Source organism: Pleurodeles waltl, unplaced genomic scaffold (genome assembly GCF_031143425.1).
Source record: "Pleurodeles waltl isolate 20211129_DDA unplaced genomic scaffold, aPleWal1.hap1.20221129 scaffold_91, whole genome shotgun sequence".
NCBI lineage: Eukaryota > Metazoa > Chordata > Amphibia > Caudata > Salamandridae > Pleurodeles > Pleurodeles waltl.
In genome coordinates this window covers 96,772-111,735 of record NW_027150403.1, presented here as the reverse complement: position 1 = coordinate 111,735, position 14,964 = coordinate 96,772, and the positions used below count along the sequence as shown (strand labels likewise).

The window sequence follows — 14,964 nt, the reverse complement described above, 5'->3', positions numbered from 1 at the left end:
AAACTGGAGCAGCATCAAAATGCTATGGTGTTGCAGTGGCCCACCCAGAGCAACGCCCATTGCACGCCCCTTCCAGGGAAAGGGCTGCGTGTGAAGGGGCCGTATTTACAAGGTGGTGTTAAGCCACAAAACGTGGTTGAACGGCGTCTTGTAAATACGGCACAGTACATAGTGCCACCGGGGCGTCACTAAAGATGATGTGCCGGTGGCGATAGGGCCTTGTAAGTCTGGCCCTTTCTTTGCTCAAGGTGTATGTTCTTGGTGAAGGTAGGAAAGCCATTTTCGCTCTCATACCTTCCTTCCTTGGCTGGCTTGACCACAGTAGGCCCAGGCTTCAATGGAAAGGTCAAAAAGGGAGCAACTGACTGCCGTAAGGTGTATCGTCTTCTCTTGGTGAGTTGAGACCGATGCCCTTGGAGCGTAGTACCTCACGATGGTGAGGGATAGACACAGCCTCTTTAATTTCAATTTACCTGTCAGGTGAGGTGGTAAATGCAAATAATGTGATAAAGCACAGCAACTTGCTGTTTCTGCCTGGCCTCGAACCAGGGACCTTTCGCGTGTAAGGCGAACGTGATAACCACTACACTATAGAAACAGACATGCCTGCTTACTTGCTTCATGTGGCTATGCATTGGACTGGAACCACTGCACTGGAAACAGACACACCTGCTTTCTTTATGTGGCTATGCTTTGGACTGGAATGCAAGGACTAAGGGACAATATTCATGACGCTCAAAGCTGAGCCTTTCTGACAGGATCTCTTCCTTTGGAAGAAAGGAACTGGGATCACTTTCATTCCAAGAGGTGATTTCAAAACCAGCCCTGCAATTACTTTGGAGAAGCACTGTGCATTTCATGTTCCAACGAGAAGTGCTGCTCCAACACAAAAAAGCAGTTAGAAAGAAATCCCGCACTCCTTCATCATGCCGAACTGCCTCAACACCAGTAGAAAGCATGCAATGCATTCCACCATGGCATCTTACAAGAGTGGAAAGCAGAAATACTCCTGTTTAAAAACAGATCGAACCTATGAAGGCACGGGCTCGTCCGGGATTTGAACCCGGGACCTCTCACACCCAAAGCGAGAATCATACCCCTAGACCAACGAGCCTGCTGCTGCAAAAGCCTTTCAAACATCTTCTGAAGTGTCTTTGTGAAAAAGCAGGGCCACTTGGAGACTCTCCTTCTAAGCGTGCCATAGCAATTGATGTTTTGTGCCAAGGGTTTTTTTTTTGCCTCTAGCAAGGCAAGAGGTAGTCAAGAAGCCCTATGCTAGCAAGCTGAACTGTGGCGCTGATGAGAAAAGCAGACCCTTTCTGGTAGTTGTACGCCTCCGCAGGACCTGGGCCCTTGCACCGTAGACTTCCAGACCAGAAGCACTGAAGGGCCTGCCATCTCTTGCGCCTGAGCCAGAGGAGCATGCCTCTTGTATTCAAGCACACTTGCTCGCTCAGTGCTTGATGAGGCTCGATCAGGCGAGATTTATATGAGTGCCTCACAGGCCTGAAACACTCACCTGGGAGACGCGGGGTGGCTGAATTCCCAGAATGGCCTTCGATAGGAAAATCACCTCCTTTCCTCCCGACTCATTTCAGAATTGGGTGAAAATCGCAAGACAGTGTTCAGGGGTGCATGGGTACTGCCTACTCCCAGCTGCCTCTCTGTCTTCTTCATGTTAATTTCAAGTCACAAGGAGGGACCATTGCCATTCTGCTCCGCCCACCTAACCAGGAAACCCAGGTTGAGCTTGTCTGCCTGTTGTTGTTGCAGGGGCAGTGCCTTCTCTGCCCAAAAGTGGCAGGAGAGCCTCACTTCAAACAATGGAATCAACTGCTTAAGTAGAAACCAGCATGGTAGTTACAGTGATAAGGTGCAGCTCTAACAGAAGGCGTGACTGAGATGCCCCTTCCAGAAATACATGGAATGCTGATTGAGGGCCCAGCCGGAGGGTTGGTGGATTTCTTTTCATATGCTACAGCAGCTTGCAAAGATAGTGTTGTGGGGAGCTGGCTGTGCAAGCAGAGGAAGATTTAAGGGCAGAAAATAGACCTATCAGAAGTGCGATTTGAACCCACAACTACATGAGCAAACCAGGATGCTTAGCTTAACTGAAGATCAAGCTCTCTTGAGGCTGCCGCCTTAGACCACTCGGCCATCCTGACAGCTGAGTCTGTGTTTAGGTCTGACTCCTCAGTCTGCACTTGTCGATGCTGCCGCTTGCAATGTTCCTATCAAGGTGACAGGTTTAAAGGCCCCACAATATAACATGGCCAAGAAAAAAAAAAGTAAAAAACAGAATAAGAAACCAGGCACATGCACGACTACGCAAAGATGCAGATAACTTTTTACCGGCCTGCAATAGTAATACAAGTTTTACACAGGTCACAAGTTTTTAAAGGCCATCCCTGAGTGAGACTAAGCTTTTAGGGAGCAAACACAAAAGCAGACACTGCCCATTGTTTCTGCCCGGTCTCGAACCGGGGACCTTTCGCGTGTTAGGCGAACGTGATAACCACTACACTACAGAAACAAGCATGGGGGCTTGACTGAAGGAGCAAAATTCCCCTCATATGTTTGCCCGATTGCCTCTATACTTGATCAGCAGTTGCTCGCAAAGCGAGGAGTAAGTGTGAAAATTGCAGCGTTGTCAGCCAGCAAGCGTACACTCAGATGTACTGAAAAGTCACAGCTGCGGGTAGAGACAAATATCTGATGCCTAAATGCCTGAAACCAGAGCCTGTGAAAGCATCACACAGAGCACACTGAAAGCAAGCAGGAAGGAAGCCAAGGCATGGTGATCCTTTTTTTCTCCTGAGGCTAAAAATATTTTGCACAACAATGCTTTGAGTGGAATGAGGAATCTTCAAGCTTTGTGTATTTTGAGTAAAATTTGTGTGTTTTCTGCTAAAAAGGGTGTGTTGGGGATTTGGACCCGGACACCAACGAGCGAGGGCACAGAAGCACCACTGCTCAGACCCTGCTCCTAGGGTTGAGGGCAGAGAGTGGGCGAATACATCGCAAGGCAAGAAAATGCACATGGTTCTCTCTTCTGCAATATGACTAGAGTCATTTCCATGGTCGTCATCGAACATGACATAAAACGCCTCTATCCTTTAGACCTTTTGGCCCATAATTACAAGAGGATGACGGAGTGAGACGCTCTGCCAAATTTGGCAGCCTCGCACTCAGTCATTTTCAAAATGCAGGGAAGCGCCGTATTTAGTAGAATACAGCGCACCCCTGTGCTTCCCTCTGCGCCAGCTCTAAATTAGCTGCCGAGCACCAATGCAGCCATCCTTGCGCCATGGTACAAGGATGGCTGCGTGGAGGGGGAAATTGTTTTTGTTCAGGAAGGCACACCTTCCTGCACAACAGAAATCTTCAGTGGCGATATGTTCGTGCAGCACACATAGAAAGAGCAAAAATGAGGAGAAATGAAAACATTTCTGCTCGTTTCTCCACTATAACGACACCCATTGTATGGCGCTTGGTTTTTGGCGCTGCTACAGATTTACAAAAACTCGTAAAACTGGAGCAGCATCAAAATGCTATGGTGTTGCAGTGGCCCACCCAGAGCAACGCCCATTGCACGCCCCTTCCAGGGAAAGGGCTGCGTGTGAAGGGGCCGTATTTACAAGGTGGTGTTAAGCCACAAAACGTGGTTGAACGGCGTCTTGTAAATACGGCACAGTACATAGTGCCACCGGGGCGTCACTAAAGATGATGTGCCGGTGGCGATAGGGCCTTGTAAGTCTGGCCCTTTCTTTGCTCAAGGTGTATGTTCTTGGTGAAGGTAGGAAAGCCATTTTCGCTCTCATACCTTCCTTCCTTGGCTGGCTTGACCACAGTAGGCCCAGGCTTCAATGGAAAGGTCAAAAAGGGAGCAACTGACTGCCGTAAGGTGTATCGTCTTCTCTTGGTGAGTTGAGACCGATGCCCTTGGAGCGTAGTACCTCACGATGGTGAGGGATAGACACAGCCTCTTTAATTTCAATTTACCTGTCAGGTGAGGTGGTAAATGCAAATAATGTGATAAAGCACAGCAACTTGCTGTTTCTGCCTGGCCTCGAACCAGGGACCTTTCGCGTGTAAGGCGAACGTGATAACCACTACACTATAGAAACAGACATGCCTGCTTACTTGCTTCATGTGGCTATGCATTGGACTGGAACCACTGCACTGGAAACAGACACACCTGCTTTCTTTATGTGGCTATGCTTTGGACTGGAAAGCAAGGACTAAGGGACAATATTCATGACGCTCAAAGCTGAGCCTTTCTGACAGGATCTCTTCCTTTGGAAGAAAGGAACTGGGATCACTTTCATTCCAAGAGGTGATTTCAAAACCAGCCCTGCAATTACTTTGGAGAAGCACTGTGCATTTCATGTTCCAACGAGAAGTGCTGCTCCAACACAAAAAAGCAGTTAGAAAGAAATCCCGCACTCCTTCATCATGCCGAACTGCCTCGACACCAGTAGAAAGCATGCAATGCATTCCACCATGGCATCTTACAAGAGTGGAAAGCAGAAATACTCCTGTTTAAAAACAGATCGAACCTATGAAGGCACGGGCTCGTCCGGGATTTGAACCCAGGACCTCTCACACCCAAAGTGAGAATCATACCCCTAGACCAACGAGCCTGCTGCTGCAAAAGCCTTTCAAACATCTTCTGAAGTGTCTTTGTGAAAAAGCAGGGCCACTTGGAGACTCTCCTTCTAAGCGTGCCATAGCAATTGATGTTTTGTGCCAAGGGTTTTTTTTTTGCCTCTAGCAAGGCAAGAGGTAGTCAAGAAGCCCTATGCTAGCAAGCTGAACTGTGGCGCTGATGAGAAAAGCAGACCCTTTCTGGTAGTTGTACGCCTCCGCAGGACCTGGGCCCTTGCACCTTAGACTTCCAGACCAGAAGCACTGAAGGGCCTGCCATCTCTTGCGCCTGAGCCAGAGGAGCATGCCTCTTGTATTCAAGCACACTTGCTCGCTCAGTGCTTGATCAGGCTCGATCAGGCGAGATTTATATGAGTGCCTCACAGGCCTGAAACACTCACCTGGGAGACGCGGGGTGGCTGAATTCCCAGAATGGCCTTCGATAGGAAAATCACCTCCTTTCCTCCCGACTCATTTCAGAATTGGGTGAAAATCGCAAGACAGTGTTCAGGGGTGCATGGGTACTGCCTACTCCCAGCTGCCTCTCTGTCTTCTTCATGTTAATTTCAAGTCACAAGGAGGGACCATTGCCATTCTGCTCCGCCCACCTAACCAGGAAACCCAGGTTGAGCTTGTCTGCCTGTTGTTGTTGCAGGGGCAGTGCCTTCTCTGCCCAAAAGTGGCAGGAGAGCCTCACTTCAAACGATGGAATCAACTGCTTAAGTAGAAACCAGCATGGTAGTTACAGTGATAAGGTGCAGCTCTAACAGAAGGCGTGACTGAGATGCCCCTTCCAGAAATACATGGAATGCTGATTGAGGGCCCAGCCGGAGGGTTGGTGGATTTCTTTTCATATGCTACAGCAGCTTGCAAAGATAGTGTTGTGGGGAGCTGGCTGTGCAAGCAGAGGAAGATTTAAGGGCAGAAAATAGACCTATCAGAAGTGCGATTTGAACCCACAACTACATGAGCAAACCAGGATGCTTAGCTTAACTGAAGATCAAGCTCTCCTGAGGCTGCCGCCTTAGACCACTCGGCCATCCTGACAGCTGAGTCTGTGTTTAGGTCTGACTCCTCAGTCTGCACTTGTCGATGCTGCCGCTTGCAATGTTCCTATCAAGGTGACAGGTTTAAAGGCCCCACAATATAACATGGCCAAGAAAAAAAAAAGTAAAAAACAGAATAAGAAACCAGGCACATGCACGACTACGCAAAGATGCAGATAACTTTTTACCGGCCTGCAATAGTAATACAAGTTTTACACAGGTCACAAGTTTTTAAAGGCCATCCCTGAGTGAGACTAAGCTTTTAGGGAGCAAACACAAAAGCAGACACTGCCCATTTTTTCTGCCCGGTCTCGAACCGGGGACCTTTCGCGTGTTAGGCGAACGTGATAACCACTACACTACAGAAACAAGCATGAGGGCTTGACTGAAGGAGCAAAATTCCCCTCATATGTTTGCCCGATTGCCTCTATACTTGATCAGCAGTTGCTCGCAAAGCAAGGAGTAAGTGTGAAAATTGCAGCGTTGTCAGCCAGCAAGCGTACACTCAGATGTACTGAAAAGTCACAGCTGCGGGTAGAGACAAATATCTGATGCCTAAATGCCTGAAACCAGAGCCTGTGAAAGCATCACACAGAGCACACTGAAAGCAAGCAGGAAGGAAGCCAAGGCATGGTGATCCTTTTTTTCTCCTGAGGCTAAAAATATTTTGCACAACAATGCTTTGAGTGGAATGAGGAATCTTCAAGCTTTGTGTATTTTGAGTAAAATTTGTGTGTTTTCTGCTAAAAAGGGTGTGTTGGGGATTTGGACCCGGACACCAACGAGCGAGGGCACAGAAGCACCACTGCTCAGACCCTGCTCCTAGGGTTGAGGGCAGAGAGTGGGCGAATACATCGCAAGGCAAGAAAATGCACATGGTTCTCTCTTCTGCAATATGACTAGAGTCATTTCCATGGTCGTCATCGAACATGACATAAAACGCCTCTATCCTTTAGACCTTTTGGCCCATAATTACAAGAGGATGACTGAGTGAGACGCTCTGCCAAATTTGGCAGCCTCGCACTCAGTCATTTTCAAAATGCAGGGAAGCGCCGTATTTAGTAGAATACAGCGCACCCCTGTGCTTCCCTCTGCGCCAGCTCTAAATTAGCTGCCGAGCACCAACGCAGCCATCCTTGCGCCATGGTACAAGGATGGCTGCGTGGAGGGGGAAATTGTTTTTGTTCAGGAAGGCACACCTTCCTGCACAACAGAAATCTTCAGTGGCGATATGTTCGTGCAGCACACATAGAAAGAACAAAAATGAGGAGAAATGAAAACATTTCTGCTCGTTTCTCCACTATAACGACACCCATTGTATGGCGCTTGGTTTTTGGCGCTGCCACAGATTTACAAAAACTCGTAAAACTGGAGCAGCATCAAAATGCTATGGTGTTGCAGTGGCCCACCCAGAGCAACGCCCATTGAACGCCCCTTCCAGGGAAAGGGCTGCGTGTGAAGGGGACGTATTTACAAGGTGGTGTTAAGCCACAAAACGTGGTTGAACGGCGTCTTGTAAATACGGCACAGTACATAGTGCCACCGGGGCGTCACTAAAGATGATGTGCCGGTGGCGATAGGGCCTTGTAAGTCTGGCCCTTTCTTTGCTCAAGGTGTATGTTCTTGGTGAAGGTAGGAAAGCCATTTTCGCTCTCATACCTTCCTTCCTTGGCTGGCTTGACCACAGTAGGCCCAGGCTTCAATGGAAAGGTCAAAAAGGGAGCAACTGACTGCCGTAAGGTGTATCGTCTTCTCTTGGTGAGTTGAGACCGATGCCCTTGGAGCGTAGTACCTCACGATGGTGAGGGATAGACACAGACTCTTTAATTTCAATTTACCTGTCAGGTGAGGTGGTAAATGCAAATAATGTGATAAAGCACAGCAACTTGCTGTTTCTGCCTGGCCTCGAACCAGGGACCTTTCGCGTGTAAGGCGAACGTGATAACCACTACACTATAGAAACAGACATGCCTGCTTACTTGCTTCATGTGGCTATGCATTGGACTGGAACCACTGCACTGGAAACAGACACACCTGCTTTCTTTATGTGGCTATGCTTTGGACTGGAATGCAAGGACTAAGGGACAATATTCATGACGCTCAAAGCTGAGCCTTTCTGACAGGATCTCTTCCTTTGGAAGAAAGGAACTGGGATCACTTTCATTCCAAGAGGTGATTTCAAAACCAGCCCTGCAATTACTTTGGAGAAGCACTGTGCATTTCATGTTCCAACGAGAAGTGCTGCTCCAACACAAAAAAGCAGTTAGAAAGAAATCCCGCACTCCTTCATCATGCCGAACTGCCTCGACACCAGTAGAAAGCATGCAATGCATTCCACCATGGCATCTTACAAGAGTGGAAAGCAGAAATACTCCTGTTTAAAAACAGATCGAACCTATGAAGGCACGGGCTCGTCCGGGATTTGAACCCGGGACCTCTCACACCCAAAGCAAGAATCATACCCCTAGACCAACGAGCCTGCTGCTGCAAAAGCCTTTCAAACATCTTCTGAAGTGTCTTTGTGAAAAAGCAGGGCCACTTGGAGACTCTCCTTCTAAGCGTGCCATAGCAATTGATGTTTTGTGCCAAGGGTTTTTTTTTTGCCTCTAGCAAGGTAAGAGGTAGTCAAGAAGCCCTATGCTAGCAAGCTGAACTGTGGCGCTGATGAGAAAAGCAGACCCTTTCTGGTAGTTGTACGCCTCCGCAGGACCTGGGCCCTTGCACCGTAGACTTCCAGACCAGAAGCACTGAAGGGCCTGCCATCTCTTGCGCCTGAGCCAGAGGAGCACGCCTCTTGTATTCAAGCACACTTGCTCACTCAGTGCTTGATCAGGCGAGATTTATATGAGTGCCTCACAGGCCTGAAACACTCACCTGGGAGACGCGGGGTGGCTGAATTCCCAGAATGGCCTTCGATAGGAAAATCACCTCCTTTCCTCCCGACTCATTTCAGAATTGGGTGAAAATCGCAAGACAGTGTTCAGGGGTGCATGGGTACTGCCTACTCCCAGCTGCCTCTCTGTCTTCTTCATGTTAATTTCAAGTCACAAGGAGGGACCATTGCCATTCTGCTCCGCCCACCTAACCAGGAAACCCAGGTTGAGCTTGTCTGCCTGTTGTTGTTGCAGGGGCAGTGCCTTCTCTGCCCAAAAGTGGCAGGAGAGCCTCACTTCAAACGATGGAATCAACTGCTTAAGTAGAAACCAGCATGGTAGTTACAGTGATAAGGTGCAGCTCTAACAGAAGGCGTGACTGAGATGCCCCTTCCAGAAATACATGGAATGCTGATTGAGGGCCCAGCCGGAGGGTTGGTGGATTTCTTTTCATATGCTACAGCAGCTTGCAAAGATAGTGTTGTGGGGAGCTGGCTGTGCAAGCAGAGGAAGATTTAAGGGCAGAAAATAGACCTATCAGAAGTGCGATTTGAACCCACAACTACATGAGCAAACCAGGATGCTTAGCTTAACTGAAGATCAAGCTCTCTTGAGGCTGCCGCCTTAGACCACTCGGCCATCCTGACAGCTGAGTCTGTGTTTAGGTCTGACTCCTCAGTCTGCACTTGTCGATGCTGCCGCTTGCAATGTTCCTATCAAGGTGACAGGTTTAAAGGCCCCACAATATAACATGGCCAAGAAAAAAAAAAGTAAAAAACAGAATAAGAAACCAGGCACATGCACGACTACGCAAAGATGCAGATAACTTTTTACCGGCCTGCAATAGTAATACAAGTTTTACACAGGTCACAAGTTTTTAAAGGCCATCCCTGAGTGAGACTAAGCTTTTAGGGAGCAAACACAAAAGCAGACACTGCCCATTGTTTCTGCCCGGTCTCGAACCAGGGACCTTTCGCGTGTTAGGCGAACGTGATAACCACTACACTACAGAAACAAGCATGAGGGCTTGACTGAAGGAGCAAAATTCCCCTCATATGTTTGCCCGATTGCCTCTATACTTGATCAGCAGTTGCTCGCAAAGCGAGGAGTAAGTGTGAAAATTGCAGCGTTGTCAGCCAGCAAGCGTACACTCAGATGTACTGAAAAGTCACAGCTGCGGGTAGAGACAAATATCTGATGCCTAAATGCCTGAAACCAGAGCCTGTGAAAGCATCACACAGAGCACACTGAAAGCAAGCAGGAAGGAAGCCAAGGCATGGTGATCCTTTTTTTCTCCTGAGGCTAAAAATATTTTGCACAACAATGCTTTGAGTGGAATGAGGAATCTTCAAGCTTTGTGTATTTTGAGTAAAATTTGTGTGTTTTCTGCTAAAAAGGGTGTGTTGGGGATTTGGACCCGGACACCAACGAGCGAGGGCACAGAAGCACCACTGCTCAGACCCTGCTCCTAGGGTTGAGGGCAGAGAGTGGGCGAATACATCGCAAGGCAAGAAAATGCACATGGTTCTCTCTTCTGCAATATGACTAGAGTCATTTCCATGGTCGTCATCGAACATGACATAAAACGCCTCTATCCTTTAGACCTTTTGGCCCATAATTACAAGAGGATGACTGAGTGAGACGCTCTGCCAAATTTGGCAGCCTCGCACTCAGTCATTTTCAAAATGCAGGGAAGCGCCGTATTTAGTAGAATACAGCGCACCCCTGTGCTTCCCTCTGCGCCAGCTCTAAATTAGCTGCCGAGCACCAACGCAGCCATCCTTGCGCCATGGTACAAGGATGGCTGCGTGGAGGGGGAAATTGTTTTTGTTCAGGAAGGCACACCTTCCTGCACAACAAAAATCTTCAGTGGCGATATGTTCGTGCAGCACACATAGAAAGAGCAAAAATGAGGAGAAATGAAAACATTTCTGCTCGTTTCTCCACTATAACGACACCCATTGTATGGCGCTTGGATTTTGGCGCTGCCACAGATTTACAAAAACTCGTAAAACTGGAGCAGCATCAAAATGCTATGGTGTTGCAGTGGCCCACCCAGAGCAACGCCCATTGCACGCCCCTTCCAGGGAAAGGGCTGCGTGTGAAGGGGCCGTATTTACAAGGTGGTGTTAAGCCACAAAACGTGGTTGAACGGCGTCTTGTAAATACGGCACAGTACATAGTGCCACCGGGGCGTCACTAAAGATGATGTGCCGGTGGCGATAGGGCCTTGTAAGTCTGGCCCTTTCTTTGCTCAAGGTGTATGTTCTTGGTGAAGGTAGGAAAGCCATTTTCGCTCTCATACCTTCCTTCCTTGGCTGGCTTGACCACAGTAGGCCCAGGCTTCAATGGAAAGGTCAAAAAGGGAGCAACTGACTGCCGTAAGGTGTATCGTCTTCTCTTGGTGAGTTGAGACCGATGCCCTTGGAGCGTAGTACCTCACGATGGTGAGGGATAGACACAGCCTCTTTAATTTCAATTTACCTGTCAGGTGAGGTGGTAAATGCAAATAATGTGATAAAGCACAGCAACTTGCTGTTTCTGCCTGGCCTCGAACCAGGGACCTTTCGCGTGTAAGGCGAACGTGATAACCACTACACTATAGAAACAGACATGCCTGCTTACTTGCTTCATGTGGCTATGCATTGGACTGGAACCACTGCACTGGAAACAGACACACCTGCTTTCTTTATGTGGCTATGCTTTGGACTGGAATGCAAGGACTAAGGGACAATATTCATGACGCTCAAAGCTGAGCCTTTCTGACAGGATCTCTTCCTTTGGAAGAAAGGAACTGGGATCACTTTCATTCCAAGAGGTGATTTCAAAACCAGCCCTGCAATTACTTTGGAGAAGCACTGTGCATTTCATGTTCCAACGAGAAGTGCTGCTCCAACACAAAAAAGCAGTTAGAAAGAAATCCCGCACTCCTTCATCATGCCGAACTGCCTCGACACCAGTAGAAAGCATGCAATGCATTCCACCATGGCATCTTACAAGAGTGGAAAGCAGAAATACTCCTGTTTAAAAACAGATCGAACCTATGAAGGCACGGGCTCGTCCGGGATTTGAACCCGGGACCTCTCACACCCAAAGCGAGAATCATACCCCTAGACCAACGAGCCTGCTGCTGCAAAAGCCTTTCAAACATCTTCTGAAGTGTCTTTGTGAAAAAGCAGGGCCACTTGGAGACTCTCCTTCTAAGCGTGCCATAGCAATTGATGTTTTGTGCCAAGGGTTTTTTTTTTGCCTCTAGCAAGGCAAGAGGTAGTCAAGAAGCCCTATGCTAGCAAGCTGAACTGTGGCGCTGATGAGAAAAGAAGACCCTTTCTGGTAGTTGTACGCCTCCGCAGGACCTGGGCCCTTGCACCGTAGACTTCCAGACCAGAAGCACTGAAGGGCCTGCCATCTCTTGCGCCTGAGCCAGAGGAGCATGCCTCTTGTATTCAAGCACACTTGCTCGCTCAGTGCTTGATCAGGCTCGATCAGGCGAGATTTATATGAGTGCCTCACAGGCCTGAAACACTCACCTGGGAGACGCGGGGTGGCTGAATTCCCAGAATGGCCTTCGATAGGAAAATCACCTCCTTTCCTCCCGACTCATTTCAGAATTGGGTGAAAATCGCAAGACAGTGTTCAGGGGTGCATGGGTACTGCCTACTCCCAGCTGCCTCTCTGTCTTCTTCATGTTAATTTCAAGTCACAAGGAGGGACCATTGCCATTCTGCTCCGCCCACCTAACCAGGAAACCCAGGTTGAGCTTGTCTGCCTGTTGTTGTTGCAGGGGCAGTGCCTTCTCTGCCCAAAAGTGGCAGGAGAGCCTCACTTCAAACAATGGAATCAACTGCTTAAGTAGAAACCAGCATGGTAGTTACAGTGATAAGGTGCAGCTCTAACAGAAGGCGTGACTGAGATGCCCCTTCCAGAAATACATGGAATGCTGATTGAGGGCCCAGCCGGAGGGTTGGTGGATTTCTTTTCATATGCTACAGCAGCTTGCAAAGATAGTGTTGTGGGGAGCTGGCTGTGCAAGCAGAGGAAGATTTAAGGGCAGAAAATAGACCTATCAGAAGTGCGATTTGAACCCACAACTACATGAGCAAACCAGGATGCTTAGCTTAACTGAAGATCAAGCTCTCTTGAGGCTGCCGCCTTAGACCACTCGGCCATCCTGACAGCTGAGTCTGTGTTTAGGTCTGACTCCTCAGTCTGCACTTGTCGATGCTGCCGCTTGCAATGTTCCTATCAAGGTGACAGGTTTAAAGGCCCCACAATATAACATGGCCAAGAAAAAAAAAAGTAAAAAACAGAATAAGAAACCAGGCACATGCACGACTACGCAAAGATGCAGATAACTTTTTACCGGCCTGCAATAGTAATACAAGTTTTACACAGGTCACAAGTTTTTAAAGGCCATCCCTGAGTGAGACTAAGCTTTTAGGGAGCAAACACAAAAGCAGACACTGCCCATTGTTTCTGCCCGGTCTCGAACCGGGGACCTTTCGCGTGTTAGGCGAACGTGATAACCACTACACTACAGAAACAAGCATGAGGGCTTGACTGAAGGAGCAAAATTCCCCTCATATGTTTGCCCGATTGCCTCTATACTTGATCAGCAGTTGCTCGCAAAGCGAGGAGTAAGTGTGAAAATTGCAGCGTTGTCAGCCAGCAAGCGTACACTCAGATGTACTGAAAAGTCACAGCTGCGGGTAGAGACAAATATCTGATGCCTAAATGCCTGAAACCAGAGCCTGTGAAAGCATCACACAGAGCACACTGAAAGCAAGCAGGAAGGAAGCCAAGGCATGGTGATCCTTTTTTTCTCCTGAGGCTAAAAATATTTTGCACAACAATGCTTTGAGTGGAATGAGGAATCTTCAAGCTTTGTGTATTTTGAGTAAAATTTGTGTGTTTTCTGCTAAAAAGGGTGTGTTGGGGATTTGGACCCGGACACCAACGAGCGAGGGCACAGAAGCACCACTGCTCAGACCCTGCTCCTAGGGTTGAGGGCAGAGAGTGGGCGAATACATCGCAAGGCAAGAAAATGCACATGGTTCTCTCTTCTGCAATATGACTAGAGTCATTTCCATGGTCGTCATCGAACATGACATAAAACGCCTCTATCCTTTAGACCTTTTGGCCCATAATTACAAGAGGATGACTGAGTGAGACGCTCTGCCAAATTTGGCAGCCTCGCACTCAGTCATTTTCAAAATGCAGGGAAGCGCCGTATTTAGTAGAATACAGCGCACCCCTGTGCTTCCCTCTGCGCCAGCTCTAAATTAGCTGCCGAGCACCAACGCAGCCATCCTTGCGCCATGGTACAAGGATGGCTGCGTGGAGGGGGAAATTGTTTTTGTTCAGGAAGGCACACCTTCCTGCACAACAGAAATCTTCAGTGGCGATATGTTCGTGCAGCACACATAGAAAGAGCAAAAATGAGGAGAAATGAAAACATTTCTGCTCGTTTCTCCACTATAACGACACCCATTGTATGGCGCTTGGATTTTGGCGCTGCCACAGATTTACAAAAACTCGTAAAACTGGAGCAGCATCAAAATGCTATGGTGTTGCAGTGGCCCACCCAGAGCAACGCCCATTGCACGCCCCTTCCAGGGAAAGGGCTGCGTGTGAAGGGGCCGTATTTACAAGGTGGTGTTAAGCCACAAAACGTGGTTGAACGGCGTCTTGTAAATACGGCACAGTACATAGTGCCACCGGGGCGTCACTAAAGATGATGTGCCGGTGGCGATAGGGCCTTGTAAGTCTGGCCCTTTCTTTGCTCAAGGTGTATGTTCTTGGTGAAGGTAGGAAAGCCATTTTCGCTCTCATACCTTCCTTCCTTGGCTGGCTTGACCACAGTAGGCCCAGGCTTCAATGGAAAGGTCAAAAAGGGAGCAACTGACTGCCGTAAGGTGTATCGTCTTCTCTTGGTGAGTTGAGACCGATGCCCTTGGAGCGTAGTACCTCACGATGGTGAGGGATAGACACAGCCTCTTTAATTTCAATTTACCTGTCAGGTGAGGTGGTAAATGCAAATCATGTGATAAATCACAGCAACTTGCTGTTTCTGCCTGGCCTCGAACCAGGGACATTTCGCGTGTAAGGCGAACGTGATAACCACTACACTATAGAAACAGACATGCCTGCTTACTTGCTTCATGTGGCTATGCATTGGACTGGAACCACTGCACTGGAAACAGACACACCTGCTTTCTTTATGTGGCTATGCTTTGGACTGGAATGCAAGGACTAAGGGACAATATTCATGACGCTCAAAGCTGAGCCTTTCTGACAGGATCTCTTCCTTTGGAAGAAAGGAACTGGGATCACTTTCATTCCAAGAGGTGATTTCAAAACCAGCCCTGCAATTACTTTGGAGAAGCACTGTGCATTTC

The 14,964-nt window shown here is 48.3% G+C and overlaps 12 non-coding genes across 12 annotated transcripts; all 12 read right to left on the bottom strand.

Annotated features, from left to right (window-relative positions):
• Positions 1 to 525: 525 nt before the first annotated feature.
• Positions 526 to 598, bottom strand: TRNAV-UAC (transfer RNA valine (anticodon UAC)). Its single transcript has one exon. It is a non-coding gene; the product is annotated as a tRNA-Val (tRNA).
• A 444-nt stretch (positions 599 to 1,042) lies between these two features.
• On the bottom strand, positions 1,043 to 1,114 carry TRNAP-UGG (transfer RNA proline (anticodon UGG)). Its single transcript has one exon. It is a non-coding gene; the product is annotated as a tRNA-Pro (tRNA).
• A 1,346-nt stretch (positions 1,115 to 2,460) lies between these two features.
• On the bottom strand, positions 2,461 to 2,533 carry TRNAV-AAC (transfer RNA valine (anticodon AAC)). The gene has a single exon. It is a non-coding gene; the product is annotated as a tRNA-Val (tRNA).
• Positions 2,534 to 4,054: 1,521 nt separating this feature from the next.
• On the bottom strand, positions 4,055 to 4,127 carry TRNAV-UAC (transfer RNA valine (anticodon UAC)). The gene has a single exon. It is a non-coding gene; the product is annotated as a tRNA-Val (tRNA).
• Positions 4,128 to 4,571: 444 nt separating this feature from the next.
• On the bottom strand, positions 4,572 to 4,643 carry TRNAP-UGG (transfer RNA proline (anticodon UGG)). The gene has a single exon. It is a non-coding gene; the product is annotated as a tRNA-Pro (tRNA).
• Positions 4,644 to 5,989: 1,346 nt separating this feature from the next.
• Positions 5,990 to 6,062, bottom strand: TRNAV-AAC (transfer RNA valine (anticodon AAC)). Its single transcript has one exon. It is a non-coding gene; the product is annotated as a tRNA-Val (tRNA).
• A 1,521-nt stretch (positions 6,063 to 7,583) lies between these two features.
• On the bottom strand, positions 7,584 to 7,656 carry TRNAV-UAC (transfer RNA valine (anticodon UAC)). Its single transcript has one exon. It is a non-coding gene; the product is annotated as a tRNA-Val (tRNA).
• A 444-nt stretch (positions 7,657 to 8,100) lies between these two features.
• Positions 8,101 to 8,172, bottom strand: TRNAP-UGG (transfer RNA proline (anticodon UGG)). The gene has a single exon. It is a non-coding gene; the product is annotated as a tRNA-Pro (tRNA).
• A 1,336-nt stretch (positions 8,173 to 9,508) lies between these two features.
• TRNAV-AAC (transfer RNA valine (anticodon AAC)) lies at positions 9,509 to 9,581 on the bottom strand. Its single transcript has one exon. It is a non-coding gene; the product is annotated as a tRNA-Val (tRNA).
• Positions 9,582 to 11,102: 1,521 nt separating this feature from the next.
• TRNAV-UAC (transfer RNA valine (anticodon UAC)) lies at positions 11,103 to 11,175 on the bottom strand. Its single transcript has one exon. It is a non-coding gene; the product is annotated as a tRNA-Val (tRNA).
• Positions 11,176 to 11,619: 444 nt separating this feature from the next.
• Positions 11,620 to 11,691, bottom strand: TRNAP-UGG (transfer RNA proline (anticodon UGG)). Its single transcript has one exon. It is a non-coding gene; the product is annotated as a tRNA-Pro (tRNA).
• A 1,346-nt stretch (positions 11,692 to 13,037) lies between these two features.
• On the bottom strand, positions 13,038 to 13,110 carry TRNAV-AAC (transfer RNA valine (anticodon AAC)). The gene has a single exon. It is a non-coding gene; the product is annotated as a tRNA-Val (tRNA).
• Positions 13,111 to 14,964: the final 1,854 nt, after the last annotated feature.